Genomic DNA, 6,771 nt, shown 5'->3' on the forward strand with positions numbered 1-6,771 from the left:
AGACAGAGTTTCACTCTTGTTGCCCAGGCTAGAGTGCAATGGTGCAATCTTGGCTCACTGCAACCTCTGCCTCCCGGGTTCAAGTGATTCTCTTACCTCAGCCTCCCGAGTAGCTAAGATTACAGGGATGCATCACCACGCCCAGCTAATTTTGTATTTTTAGTAGAGACGGGGTTTCTCCATGTTGGTCAGGCTGGTCTTGAACTCCAGACCTCAAATGATCTGCCACCTCAGTCTCCCAAAGTGCCGGGATTACAGGGGTGAGCCACTGCACCCAGTTGAAACTTCTTATCTCTTGATTCTTCTGCTCAGCTGGGATAAAGGTGTAAGTTCCAATCTCCCTGGTTTTGATTTTGTATATATTCTTGTACTGAATGCATCACTCACTTCCTCCTTAACCTAATATCCATATGCTTATTTGCTGCCTACTTTCTGCCCCATTGTTCAGATTTGATATTTGTGGTCATCTCAGAGGCATTTATCTCAGCTTCAGCTGCTTATTCTTGGTGCCCAACAAATCTAAAAACTCTTATGTCAATAATGTATAGGTTTATATAAGAATCCACGGATGTCTGGGTACGGTGGCTCACACCTATAATCCCGGCACTTTGGGAAGCTGAGGTGGGAGGATCACCTCAGGTCAGGAGTTTAAGACTAGCCTGGCCAACATGGAGAAACCCTGTCTCTACTAAAAATACAAAAATTAGTTGGGTGTGTGGCATGTGCCTGTAATCCCAGCTACTTGGGTGACTGAGGCAGGAGAATCACGTGAACCCAGGACGTGGAGGTTGCTGTAAGCCAAGATCACACCACTGCACTCCAGCCTGGGCGACAGAGTAAGACTCTGTCTCAAGAGAAAAAAAAAAGAAAACCAACTGGTGAACAATGGAGAACATGGAAACATCATTCTCTGATATATGTGAAATGCATAGTGTACTCCAGCAGAAATGGGTCTGGTTAAGGCAGTGTTAAATAAAGATGCCATTAATTAGACTGCCAGGATCTTGATAGCAATTGTCATGAGTTCATCTAGTAAAGATATCAGTGTGAAATAATGGCTATGACATTATTCAGAAGACAAAGGGATTTATTGAATATGAAATGAGAAATGTGTATTTTTCTATAGACCTGCACAGTGGCTCCTTTTCAATAAGAAACTAGTGATAAACCTAAGGAGTATAGTTTTAAAAAGGCTCTATTTTAGTCTAGTTCAGTTTAATTGGGATAATATCGAAATTTTGAGTGGCTAATTCTACATTGCTCAGAGTTTGTCTTGTTTATTATATGATACTTGGCAGCATCCTGGCCTCTACCTGCTAGGTACCAATAGTGCTCCCTTAGCTTTGGCAATCACAAATGTCCCCAGACTTTGCCAGATGTTTTCGTGGGGGCAAAATTCTGCCCCTCCCATTAAAAACTACTGGTCTCATCTTTATACATTTATTACAGTGTAGCCTAACTTTTGATTTATTTGTGAAATGGCTACAAGGAGCTTGCACTTAATTTTGTTTAATTTTTTCATTTTTACTTTATTTTTTTAATGAGATGGCATCTTGCTCTGTTGCCCAGGCTGGAGTGCAGTGGCATGATTTCGGCTCATTGCAACCTCTGCCTCCCCGGTTCCAAGCGATTCTCCTGCCCCAGCCTCCCGAGTAGCTGGGACTACAGGCATGCGCCACCATACCCAGCTAATTATTTTTTTTCATTTTTATGAAAATATTTTATTACTGTAACTTTTTGTTTTTAATCTGTTACTTTATTTTTAATATTTATTTATTATTTTTTTCTTATACTTTAAGTTCTGGAATACATGTGCAGATCTTGCAGTATTGTTGCATAGGTACACACATGCCATGGTGGTTTGCTGTCTCCATCCCCCTGTCACCTACAGCAGGCATTTCTTCCAGTGTTATCCCTGCCCAACCTCCCCACCCCCCGCTATCCTTCCCTTAGCCTCCCACCCCTTAACAGACCCCAATGTGTGATGTTCCCCTCTCTGTGCCTATGTGTTCTCATTGTTCAAAACCCACCTATGAGTGAGAACATGCGGTGTTTGGTTTTCTGTTCTTGTGTCAGTTTGCTGAGAATGATGGCTTCCAGATCCACCCATGTCCCTGCAATGGACATAAACTCATCGTTTTTTATGGCTGCACAGTATTCCATGGTGTATATGTGCCACATTTTCTTTATCCAGTCCATCATTGATGGACATTTGAGTTGGTTCCAGGTCTTTACTATTGTAAACAGTGCTGCAGTGAACATAAGTGTGCTTGTGTCTTTATTATAAAATGATTTATAATCCATTGGGTATATACCTAGTAATGGGATTGCTGGGTCAAATGGCATTTCTATTTCTAGATCCTTGAGGAATTGCCACACTGTCTTCCACAATGGTTGAATTAATTTACACTCCCACCAACAGTGTAAAAGCGTTCCTGTTTCTCCACATCCTCTCTAGCATCTCTTGTCTCCAGATTTTTTAGTGATTGCCTTTCTAACTGGTGTGAGACGGTATCTCAATGTGGTTTTGATTTGCATTTCTCTAATGAGCAGTGATTATGAGCATTTTTTCATATGTTTATTGGCCACATAAATGTCTTCTTTTGAAAAGTGTCTGTTCATATCTTTTGCCCACTTTTGGATGGGGTTGTTTGTTTTTTCTTGTAAATCTGCTTTAGTTCTTTGTAGATTCTGGATATTAGTTAGCCCTTTGTCAGATGAGTAGCTTGCAAAAATCTTTTCCCATTCTGTTGGTTGCTGGTTCACTCTAATGATTGTTTCTTTTGCTGTGCAGAAGCTCTTAAGTTTAATTAGATCCCATTTGTCTATTTTGGCTTTTGTTTTCATTGCTTTTGGTGTTTTAGTCATGAAGTCCTTGCCCATGCCTATGTCCTGAATGGTATTGCCTGGGTTTTCTTCTAGGGTTTTTATGGTGTTATGTCTTATGTTTAAATCTTTAACCCCTCTGGAGTTAACTTTTGTGTAAGGTGAAAGGAAGGTGTCCAGTTTCAGCTTTCTGCACATGGCTAGCCAGTTTTGCCAACATCATTTATTAAACAGGGAATCCTTTCCCCATTGCTTGTTTTTGTCAGGTTTGTCAAAGATGAGATGGTTGTATTCCCTTTTTCTTGCCTGATTGCTCTAGCTAGAACTTCCAATACTATGTTGAATAGAATGGTGAGAGAGGGCACCCTTGTCTACTGCCAGTTTTCAAAGGGAATGGTTCCAGTTTTAGCCCATTCAGTATGATATTAGCTGTGGGTTTGTCATAAATAGCTTTTATTATTTTGAGATATGTTGCATCAATACCTAATTTATTGAGAGTTTTTAGCATAAAGGGCTGTTGAATTTTGTTGAAGGTCTTCTCTGCATCTATTGAGATGATCATGTGGTTTTTGTCTTTGGTTCTGTTTATGTGGTGGATTACATTTACAGATTTGCGTATGTTGAACCAGCCTTGCATCCCCGGGATGTAGCCTACTTGATTGTGATGGATAAGCTTTTCGATGTGCTGTTGCATTCAATTTGCCAGTATTTTATTGAAGATTTTTGCATTGATGTTCATCATGGATATTGGCTTGAAGTTTTCTTTTTCCATTGTGTCTCTGCCAGGTTTTGGTATCAGGATGATGTTGGTCTCATAAAATGAGTTAGGGAGGATTCTCTCATTTTGTATTGTTTGGAATAATTTCAGAAGGAATGGTACCAGCTCCTCTTTGTATGTCTGGTAGAATTTGGCTGTGAACCCGTCTGGCCCTGGACTTTTTTTGATTGATAGGCTATTAATCGCTGCCTCAACTTCAGACCTTGTTATTGATCTATTCAGGGATTCAACTTCCTACTGGTTAGTCTTGGGAAGGTGTAAGTGTCTGGGAATTTATCCATTTATTCTAGATTTACTGGTTATGTGTGTTTGTAGTAATCTCTGATGGTAGTTTGTATTTCTGTGGAATTGGCGGTGATATCCCCTTTATCATTTTTTATTGCATCTATTCAATTCTTCTGTCTTTTCTTTTTTATTAGTCTGGCTAGCGGTCTGTCTATTTTGTTGATCTTTTCAAAGAACCAGTTCCTGGATTTATTGATTTTTTTTGAAGGGTTTTTGATGTCTCTATCTCCTTCAGTTCTGTTCTGATCCTAGTTATCGCTTGTCTTCTGCTAGGTTTTGAATTTGTTTGATCTTGCTCCTCTAGCTCTTTCAATTTTGACAATAGGGTGTCAATTTTCGATCTTTCCTTGCTTCTCATGTGGGCATTTAGTGCTATAAATTTCCCTCTAGACACTGCTTTAAATATGTCCCAGAGATTCTGGTATGTTGTGTCTTTGTTCTCACTAGTTTCGAAGAACATATTTATTTCTGCCTTCATTTCATTGTTTTTCCAGTCGTCATTCAGGAGCAGGTTGTTCAGTTTCCATGTAGTTGTGCGGTTTTCAGTGAGTTTCTTAATCCTGAGTTCTAATTTGATTGCACTGTGGTCTGAGAGACTGTTATGATTTCTGTTCTTTTGCATTTGCTGAGGAGTGATTTACTTTCAAATATATGGTCAATTTTAGAGTAAGTGTGATGTGGTGCTGAGAAGAATGTATATTCTGCGGATTTGGGGTGGAGAGTTCTGTAGATGTCTATTAGGTCTGCTTGGTCCAGATCTGTGTTCAAGTCCTGGATATCCTTGTTAATTTTTTGTCCCATCGATCTGTCTAATATTGACAGTGGGGTGTTAAAGTCTCCCACTATTATTGTGTGGGAGTCTAAGTCTCTTTGTAGGTCATTAAGAACTTGCTTTATGTATCTGGGTGCTCCTGTATTGGGTGCATATATATTTAGGATAGTTAGCTCTTCTTGTTGCATTGATCCTTTTATCATTTTGTAATGCCCTTCTTTGTGTCTTTTGATCTTTGTTGGTTTAAAGTTCATTTCACCAAAGACTAGGATTGCTACCCCTGCATTTTTTTGCTCTCCATTTGCTTGGTAAATATTCTTCCATCCCTTTATTTTGAGTCTATGTGTGTCTTTGCATGAGAGATGGGTTTCCTGAATATAGCACACCAATGGGTCTTGACTTTTTATTCAGTTTGCCAGTCTGTGTCTTTTGATTGGGGCATTTAGGCCATTTACATTCAACTTTAATATTGTTATGTTTGAATTTGATCCTGCCATTTTGATACTAGCTGGTTGTTTTGTCCATTAGTTGATGCAATTTCTTTGCTGTGTCAATGTTCTTTACCATTTGGTATGTTTTTGCAGTGGCTGGTACTGGTTGTTCCTTTCTATGTTTAGTACTTCCTTTAGTAGCTCTTGTAAGGCAGGTCTGGTGGTGATGAAATCTCTCAGCAATTGCTTGCCTGTAAAGGAATTTTTTCTCCCTCACTTATGAAGCTTAGTTTGGTTGGATATGTAATTCAAGGTTGAAAGTTCTTTAAGGATGTTAAATATTGACCCCCACTCTTTTTTGGCTTGTAGGGTTTCTGCTGAGAGATCCGCTGTGAGTCTGATGGGCTTCCTTTTGTGGGTGACCTGACTTTTCTCTCTGGCTGCCCTTAGCAATTTTTCCTTCGTTTCAACCCTGGTGAATCTGACAATTATGTGCCTTGGGGTTGCTCTTCTTGAGGAATATCTTTGTGGTGTTTTCTGTATTTCCTGGATTTGAATTTTGGCCTGTTTTGCTAGGTTGGGGAAGTTCCCCTGAATAATATCCTGAAGAGTGTTTTCCAGCTTGGATTCATTTTCCCCGTCACATTCAGGTATGCCAACCAAATGTAGATTAGATCTTTTCACATAATCCCATATTTCTTGGAGGCTTTATTCATTTCTTTTTACTCTTTTCTCTCTAATCTTGCCTTCTCATTTTATTTCATTGAGTTGATCTTCAATCTCTGATATCCTTTCTTCTTCTTGATTGATTCAGCTATTGAAGCTTGTGTATGCTTCTCGAAGTTCTCATACTGTGTTTTTCAGCTCCATCAAGTTGTTTATGTTCTTCTCTAAGCTGGTTGTTCTAGTTAGCATTTCATCTAACCTTTTTTCAAGGTTTTTAGTTTCTTTGCATTGGGTTAGAAAATGTTCCTTTAGCTCAGAGAAGTTTGTTATTTACCCACCTTCTGAAGCCTGCTTTGATCAATTTGTCTAATTCATTCCCCATCCTGTTTTGTTCCCTTGCAGGTAAGGAGTTGTGATCCCTTGGAGGAGGAGAGGCATTCTGGTCTTTGGTGATTTCATCCTTTTTGTTTGAGTTTCTTCCCATCTTCATGGATTTCTCTACCTTTGGTCTTTGAAGTTGGTGATTTTGGATGGAGTCTCTGAGTGGACATCCTTTCCATTGATGTTGAAGCTATTTCTTTTTGTTTCTCAGTTTTCCTTCCAACAGTTAAGTGCCTCTGCTGTAGGACTTCTGGAGGTCCACTCCAGACCCTGCTTGTCTGGAAATCACCCACAGGGGTCTGCAGAACAGCAAAGATTGCTGCCTGTTCTTTCCTCTGGCAGCCTCGTCCCAGAAGGGCACTGACCAGATGTCAGTCAGAGCTCTCCTGTATGAAGTGACTTTTTGGTTACACAGCGGTCAGGGAGCCGCTTGAGGAGGCAGCATGTCCCTTATTGGGGGTCAGATGCTGTGCTGGGAGCTCCATTCCTCCCTTTAGGGCTGCTGGGCCGGGATGCTTAAGTCTGCTACAGCAGAACTCACAATCGCCCCTTTTCCCAGGTGCTCTGTCCCAGGAAGGTGGGGTTTTATTTATAAGTTCCTGCCATGCTGCTGCCTTTTTTTTTTGGAGATG

This window comes from Cebus imitator, unplaced genomic scaffold (assembly GCF_001604975.1).
Source record: "Cebus imitator isolate Cc_AM_T3 unplaced genomic scaffold, Cebus_imitator-1.0 Scaffold6, whole genome shotgun sequence".
Classification (NCBI taxonomy): Eukaryota; Metazoa; Chordata; class Mammalia; order Primates; family Cebidae; genus Cebus; species Cebus imitator.